The sequence below is a fragment of the Cryptomeria japonica genome, chromosome 5 (genome assembly GCF_030272615.1).
Source record: "Cryptomeria japonica chromosome 5, Sugi_1.0, whole genome shotgun sequence".
NCBI lineage: Eukaryota > Viridiplantae > Streptophyta > Pinopsida > Cupressales > Cupressaceae > Cryptomeria > Cryptomeria japonica.
Genome location: NC_081409.1, coordinates 555,793,016 through 555,802,097, shown reverse-complemented (window position 1 = coordinate 555,802,097; position 9,082 = coordinate 555,793,016).

The following is a 9,082-nucleotide window of genomic DNA, read 5'->3' as shown; positions in this document are numbered from 1 at the left end:
AGCAGTAGGGTACAGTTATCAAGACTGTAGGTGTGTTGGTTGGTATTCCTATCTCTGTACTTTTTGACTCTGGTGCTTCTAATTCTTTCATTTCTTCCTCCATTGTGGAGTGGTGTGGACTCACATCCGCTAGACAAGCGGATAGGTGGCAAGTAGAGTTGGCTACCGGTTTGCATGTGTTCGTAGATTCCCTCATTCCCAGTTGTGAGTTGGACCTACGACCCTTTGTTACTTCAATTGACCTTCGAGTCATTCCTTTGGTGTCTTATGAAGTTGTGTTGGGGATGGATTGGTTAGCATCTCACAGTACTCATGTAGACTGTCGTCTGAAGATAGTGGAGTGTTTAGATGATCATGGCAGGAAAGTGGGGATCATTGGGGTTCAGAGATCGATATCCTTACGTATGATTTCCGCTATGCAACTTAAGCAGTGTATGCGTCAAGGTTGTCATCTTTTTGCATTTTCTCTTGAGGATGTGGATGAGGAAGAGATTCAAGAAATCTCTCTTGATGGTCACCCTATTCTTTGAGAGTATGCTGATGTGTTTCCTATGGATATTCCCAGTATGCTCCCGAAGCTGGACATAGACTTTCGCATTGACTTGGTTCCTAGTGTAGAACCTATTTCGAGACCACCATATCAGATGACTACTCAGGAGTTGAGTGAGTTGAAGCTGCAAATGGAGGATTGATGGCCAAGGGGTTCATTTGTCCTAGTGTTTCTCCTTGGGGTGCATCGGTTATCTTCCTTAAGAAGAAGGATGGTTCTCTTCAGTTATGCATTGATTACCGACAATTGAATAAGGTAACCATCAGGAATCAATATCCATTTCCTCGAATAGATGATCTTTTTGATCAAGTAAAGGTAGGCAAGGTGTTCTCTAATATTGATCTGAAGTTCAGACATTCATAGAATGGCTTTTCGTACCCGTTATGGTCACTATGAGTTCACAGTGGCGTCATTCGGGTTGACGAATGCGCCTTCAGTTTTCATGAGCCTCATGAATGGGTTTTTCCGCACCTACCTTGATCATTTTGTCCTTGTGTTCTTGGATAACATTTTGATTTATTCTAGATCTATGGAAGAGCATGAGGGCCACTTGCAATGGGTATTGTAGTGTTTGAGGGAGAATCAGCTTTATGCCAACTTGGCGAAGTGTGATTTCTTCCAGTCAAAGGTGAATTATCTTGGTCATGTAGTTTTGGGAGAAGGTGTATCAGTGGATCCTTCTAAGATCCAAGCCATTGTAGATTGGCCAGCACCGACCAATGTTTCTGAGGTTTGGAGTTTTATGGGTTTGGTTGGATATTACTGTCACTTTGTTCTGATTTTTTCTCGGATAGGTCACCCGATCACTTCTCTTCAGAGGAAAGGGAAGAAGTTTGTTTGGTCAGAATAGTGCGAGTCAACTTTTAGTACCATGAAGGAACTCCTTGTTAGTGCTCCGATTTTGGCAGTTCTTGATCCATCCAGAGATTTTATAGTTTCACGGATGCCTCTTTAGAAAGTATAGGAGCAATGCTTATGCAGGATGGTCGTGTGGTAGCCTATGCGTATCGCAAACTCAAGGACTACAAGCTAAACTATCCAGTTCATGACTTGGAGTTGGTAGCTATAGTTCATGCTTTAGTTAGGTGGTGACATTTTCTATTGGGGCATCAGTTTGAGCTGCACAGTGATCACCATAGTTTGCAGTATATTTTTACACAACCGAACTTGTTTGCAGTATATTTTTACATAGCTGAACTTGAATGCTCAACAACAAAGATGGATGAAATTCCTCTGTGAGTATGATTTTGAAGTTTGATAAATTCAGGGGAAAGAGAATGTAGTGGCAGATGCTTTGAGTCGTAGGTGACATGAGGTTGCAGCATTGTCCCTACGGGTGGACTTGAGAGAGAGAATTCTTGGGATTCTTCCTCGGGACACCTAGTATTGGGATGTTAGAGTCATGATGGAGACCCGAAGGCCATTAGAGGGTAGATATTTTGGATATAACCTTAAGAAAGATGATCTTCTTTAATATCTTGGATGGATCTATGTACCTCCTTTGGATGGACTTTGTATTTTGATCATGACTGAGGCCCATCGTGCACCTTATTCGACACATCTTGGTGTCAGGAAGATGCACATAGATCGTAGACAGATATATCATTGGGCTGGTATAAAATGTGACATTGCTAGTTTTGTGTCGAAGTGTTTATAATGTCAGTGGTAAAGGTAGAGCATCAGCACCCTGCAGGGCTTTTACAACCTAATTTGGTACCGGATTGGAAATGGGATATCATTTCCATGGATTTCATAGTGGAGTTGCTTGTTTCTTCACATCGTCATGATGCCATCATGGTCATTGTTGATAGATTGACCAAAGTTGCTCATTTTGTTCCTATTCGATCTTCCTATACAGCAGTAGTGGTGGCTTGATTTTTCTTGGGAGATGTGGTGAGGTTGTATGGGATTCCTAGGCAAATCATTTCAGATAGAGGTCTTGTTTTTACCTCAGCATTGTGAGCCTCACTTCAGCATACTTTGGGGACCTAGTTGAACTTCAGTTCAACTTATCACCTAGAGACCCACGATTAGACCAAGCGTGTGAATCAGGTCTTGGAGGACATGCTTCACATGTATTTTATGGATCAGCAATCACATTGGGAGGAATATATATGCCTTGTGGAGTTTGCTTATAACAATGGATATCACAGCTCCATAGGCATGTCTCCCTTCCAGGCATTGTATGGTCATCCTTGCCGTACTCCTTTGAGTTGGAATTGGTTAGAGGATAGGGTGCGTTTAGGACCGGATATGCTTCGAGAGATGGAGCAGCAGGTTGAGCAGATTCGTGGGCATTTGGTAGCTGCTCAAGATAGGTAGAAGAAGTATGTTGATGCTCATAGAGTGGATCGTCAGTTTTTTGTTGGCAACTGTGTGTTCTTCAGAGCGCGTCTGCAAAAGAGTCTAATCTGTTATGGAAAGGGTTCTAAGTTGGCGCCTCATTTTGTTGGCCCTTTTGAGATCCTTGAGAGGATAAGACCTGTTGCCTATAGTCTTTCCTTGTCATTGAGCCTATCCTGCATCCACAATGTTTTTCATGTTTCTGTTCTTAGACCTTATCATCCTGATGTGACCCATTTTCTTGATTGGAACGCTTTGCAAGTTGAGGATGAACAACTTTCCATGGAGACCATGCTCATTCTACAGCATCGAGATTTGACCCTCAGGGGTCGTACCATCGACTAGTTAAGGGTCCTATGGGACCCAAATGATGAGACCTTGGCAACATGGGAGGATGCAGCGAAGATGAGAGAGCTTTATTCTTCTCTATTTTAGGCTTCCATATGTAAGCTTAGTTTTGGGGGGGAGAATGTAGTACCCCTTTCTCGATCAGACTTTTAGACTTATGTTGACTTTTTCAGTGGATACATTATTGTGATATTTTACTTACACATTATGTGGTATGGTGATATGCTTTAATTTGATTTACAATGTATATTTTTCATCCAGTATTTCCTTATTGATGTTAAATGTGATTTTTATTCGATTACTGACATGGACTGATACTTTTACTTTATATGTGCAATGTGTTAGATACATGTTTCATGTTTGTAAGTGTATGGGGTATGAGGGGATGATTTTCCTTCACTCACTCTGGTGAGACAGGGAACGTCACAATTCTCCTTCATCAGTGTGTGTGTCATGTCTTTTATATATGTTTATATGTATGTGTGGTTCATTGATTTTGGGCATTGCAGGTACAAGTATCGAGTAGGTACGAGGTATCAACTCCACCTGATTTCATAGGTCTGAACGTACCTTATTTGTCCGATTGGAGTGGAGGAGATAGTTGGTAGACCCTAAAATTGACCTACAATTACACTCATGTGAGTGTCATCAGTCGGTCATCAATTCTTGTTTGACCGTATGCGAGTCTTGGTTCTTTGATATTTTTCATTTTGTGAGTCATCGTGTGGTTATTTTTTCGTTTTGCGTGCTTCCAGTTAGCTAGAAAAGTTAGTTTGAATGAATAGTGTTATTTCATGTTGGTGTATTTGAATTAAATTAATATGCCTTTGTTATTTCATGGTGGTGTATTTGAATTAAATTAATATGCCTTTGTGATTATTGGTTTAGTTTTGATTAATAAGAAAAATAGGTTTTCAGGACCCGAAACCTTTAACATAGGAGATTAAGAAGTATCATCATAGCTCATATCCAGACCATAAAAAACTGCTTATAAAATGACTGGCAAAAAGGCTAGTAAACAGAAAGGACAACAAAAGATAGAAACAACAAAACAACAGAAACCAGGAAAACACTGCACAGTTAAAGAGTCTTCAGGAGGTCCTCTGCCTTAATCACCAACTGGTCATAGGTGGCCGCAATGACTTTGAGTTCATCCAGGTCCTTATTAGGCTTCTTCTCCTTATTTTTACCTCTGATTCTTGTTCTGGGTCCTTGAACATCACCTGTACCTTCAATGTCAGGGTCAATTTCTAGGATATCCTTCTCCTCATCCAATTTGTTGATGAGAGTTTTGGTATTACCAGCAGAGACCTTCATAATGTTTAAGCTTTTCTCTGGGATACTTTTGAGAGATTCCTCAATTTTACTGACTTTACTGACAGTTCCCAACATAGTTTGATCCATAGCATTAGCATTCGCTTTCCTCTCCAGCAAGTCTTTCTCGATTTGCTCGAATCTGGGGTTGAAGGAGTCTCTTATATTTTCAGCTTTAGCAACTGTATTTGTCAAATCCTCCATATAATCTGCCATAGTCTTCCCTTCACCAGTGTTGATAGTTTCCAGAAGCTGGATTCTGTGGCTTGAGCTTCTTGTTGTCATCCACAGCTTTCTTGTAACTAGTGATTAACCATTCCATGGTGTCCATAAAACCTTTCAAACCCTTAGGAGGGTTTGAGGGGGGATCTATCTTACCAGAGTTGTCTTGTTCCTTATTTGGGGTGTCACCAATAGTAGCTTTATCTTCAGCCCTATGAACTTCTCTAGTGGTCACCTCCTCCAAGTTCTGATCAACATCCGAAATCTTTTTCTATTTATGTTCCTCTAGCTCCTTCACATTCTCATCCTTTCTCTTTTGTTTGTTTATGGTCTAAGTATGGGCTTTGGTTTTCTTTTTCAGAGAACCCTGGGGTTTCTCCTTCTCTAAATTTTTAGAGACCTCCGACGAGGAGGAGGAGCTTATCTGGAGAATTTTGCCTTTAAATTTCTTTCCCTTTGAGGAGGAAGGCCTGGTTTTCAAATGTTTCCTCTTCTTGCCTACTTGAACTTCCGAGTCATCTGTACTCTCCTTAGAATTGCTCATTGGATCACTATTAGAACCCTCATCCAAAGAAAAAATAGAGTCCGACCCATCCCCCTCAGACTCAGAAATAAAGGGCTGCGGGCGGGCTATTTGGTTAGCCTTGAGGTGGTCATAAATAAGAACCATTAAGCCTTGATGCATGGCAGTGTCACCCGTAGGGTTCTCTTTATAGGCCTTAATGGTGGCATTCATAGAACATAACAAAAAATATGGAATGTTAACCTTCTCGTCATGCCTAAAATGATTCATCAAAACAAAATGGTAGTTGTATCCTTTAGTGAATCTACACCATCCAAAGTAATATAGCGCATAATAACAAAAAGGACCTCCCTCCATGGTTTAACAAAAGCCCTAGGGGGGATAGTAAGTTTTACTTAGCTTCACCAGGCTTTTTTTCTCCTTTTTTAGTTTCAGGATATCTTTCAATGGCCTCCTTGCTCACTTTTATGTCTCTTTAGTAGTTGCTTCCTTCCCTTCGGAGACCCGTGACTTGGGCAATAAGGTCTTCATCTATGACAACAGACTGGTCTCCCATCTTCAAAGTGCCCTTTCTCCAATTTTTACAAAAGAAATTGGTGACTATGGCATTTTGTCCATGGAGCCTCTCCATAAATTTTGAAAACCCTCACTTCTGCAGAATGTTCCAGACCGCCTCCTTTTCCTTCCATTCCTTACAGCTACTAGGTTCGTAGCGGCACCTATTTCCGCCCATATTTTTTCTATTCATAGTTGAATGTCAAAACTTGTAGAGAGCTTTAGATAGAGAGTTTCTCGGAGCTACAAAATTTACCCAAAAAGTGTGGGAAGAGATAGATTGAGTGCTATAATAAATGGTGCTGACAATATTATAATTGCTCAAAGTACTCCTTTTAATCCGTTTCATTATTGTTTTGTACATTAATGATCTTTGGGGTGCTATTGTATCGGTCCTTAAAAATGATTAATTTGACATCCTCTAGGAGGCCTTGTTCTCCCTTCCAAGTAATCATTTCGTCTTGATTGACTGCCGCATTGGCTACTCAATCAGCAGAACTATTCGCTTCATGGTAGATGTGAGATATGTAACTTTTCTCAAAAGTGTTGATGAGATCTCTAGTGGCCTTTATAATGTTATTAATAGACCATGAGGGCTTAGAGGTCCCCTTAAGGCATTTGATGATGTTGATAGAGTCCCCTTCAATCCATATGTAGAGGCAATTCCATCTTTTTCAGAGGAGAATACCTTGGAGTGCTGCCATTGCTTATGCCTTGTGGTTTGTTTGGCTTCCTATTGGAACAACAACCATTTCCTTACATATACCTTTGTCATCTCTAAGAATAGCTCCACATCCCGTAGGGCCTGGATTACCTTTTGCAGCACCATCAAAATTGACTTTGAACCAACCATGAGGGGGAGTTTGCCATCTTGCTTCTAATATTTTGTTTTGCTTGGGGTCAGAACTGCTAGCATTCTTCAAATTCCAAGAACTTAAAATGTGAGATTCCAATGGGTTGGTAGAAATGCAAGGACCCCCAATGATCCTAATGTTCTCCACAATTGCCTATTGTATTTTTTGGAACACAATATCCTGAGTAAGAGAAGTGTCCCTAAAAATATGATTGTTTCTTTCTTTCCATAATCCCCACAGAATATGAGGGAGAGATAGCTGCCACAGAGATCTTAAAAAGGAGTTACACCAATGGTAATTCCAGGAGTAGAACAACTCACTGATAGTGTTAGGAAACACCCAATCAATACAAAAACTCTTAAAAAATCTTTCCCAGATAGAAGCAGAATAGGAACAGTGGATAGCCAGATCGTCCACTAACTCTTCCTCCTTAAGACATAGAGAACATCTATTACGAAAGGCAAATCCTCTACCCTTGAGGTTATCTAAGGTCAAGATTGTGTTTTGAAGAATAATCCAATAGAAAAAGTTGATTTTGGGGGTCAGACCCTTTAACCAAGCTTTAGACCAGAAAGGATTTTCAGAAGGGGTGGGGGAGAGAACACCATACATTGAAGAGAGAGTGATATAAACCTTTGGGTTCATATTTCCAAATGAGGGAGTCTTCCTCTTTATTCAACCAGGCCGAAGACAGATGATTTTTGAGCTTGATAAGGCTTGGGTGAATACTTTCTATGTTCTGCCATTTATTACCACTCCGATACCCTTCAACTAAAGGACCAAAAGTTCTAATACAGGAGGAGGAATAAGGGACCCATTCTGGGAAATTAGTCAAAGGTATATCAAAAAGCCAGGGGTCTTCCCAAAAATTAACTTCCAAGTAACCCCTTTAGCAATGTTATCTCTGCACTTAGAAGCATGATTCAAGATATGGGACCCATTAATGCTGATTTCAGAATTGATAAAAGAGGAAAGAGAGGAGGACAGAAGAGAGTACTTAATTTGTCAGATTTTACACCACTCACTCTTTGAGTGGAACATTCTCCAAACCTGTTTAGATAGGAGAGCTTCATTTAAGATCCGGATTCTTCTCAAGCCTAGACCACCTTTAATTTTCAGTCTACATACCTAATCCCAAGCCACAAGAGACATTCTTTTCTTATCCTCAACCCCTGACCATATAAATTTTCTTTGAATTTTCTCAATTGCATCGCCATACTTGACTGGAATTCTGAAAAGGCTTAGGGCATAGATAGGTATGCTTTGAAGAGAAGCTTTAAGAAGTTGAAGCTTTCCAGTCTGACTTAAAAGGGCTCCTTTCCAACCAGCTAGCTTTTTATGAAACTTGTCCACTAGAGAGCTCCAAAAAGAATTAGGAGGTGCAATGCCCAAGGGGAGGCCAAGATAAGTGGCAGGAAGATCAACAATCCAACATTCTAGGATTCTATTGATTCTATGTTGTCTTCTCTCTGGAGTATTGATGAAAAAAACTTTGCTTTTGACACAATTAATGAGTTGACCAGATGCAGAGGCAAACTTACAAAGAGTGTCCTTCAGGGTTCTAGCTTTTGAGATACTTGACTCCCCCATGACAATGGTATCATCCACAAATTGTTGGTGAGAATAGATAAGATCAGCTGAAGAAGGTTGGAGTCCCTTAAAAGATCCTCATGTAACCATGTTTTCCATAGACCTACCAAAACATTCAGCCATAATAATGAAGAGGATAGGGGAAATGGGATCCCCTTGCCTCAGTCCTCTAGATGCTTGGAAAAAGGGGGAAGGGGAACCATTGACAAGAACAACAAGAGGCTGAGGTAATAAGCTGACTGAAGAGGTCAACACATTTGGTGGAAAAAACATAAGACATAAGAACCTTCACAAGAAAAGACCAATCAACCCGGTCATAGGCCTTAGAGAGATCAAGCTTCAGGATGAGACCCTGTTTCTTAGCCCTAACAAGAGAATGAATATTCTCATGGATAGTAATAATGGAGTCGAGAATTTGTCTTCCTGGGACAAAACCATTTTTCTGATGATTAATCAGAGAAGGAAGGTCAGTCGAGATTCTGGTGGTAAGAACCTTGGAGATAATCTTATAAAAAGAATTGCATAAGCTGATTGGTCTGAACTTGTCCATGAAGTCAGCACCTTGGGTTTTAGGAATAAGTGCAATGAAAGTGCCATTAATTTCTTTCAAAATTCTTCTAGCCCCAAAAAATTCCTTGCCCCATTGGAAACATCTTTCCCTACAATGTCCCAGAAATCTTGAAAAAGGAACATGGGGAAGCCATCTGGACCGGGGGCTTTGTTACCATCAAAAGAAAAAAACAACATTTTTTATTTCCAAGATCGAAGGAATAGAAGAAAGGG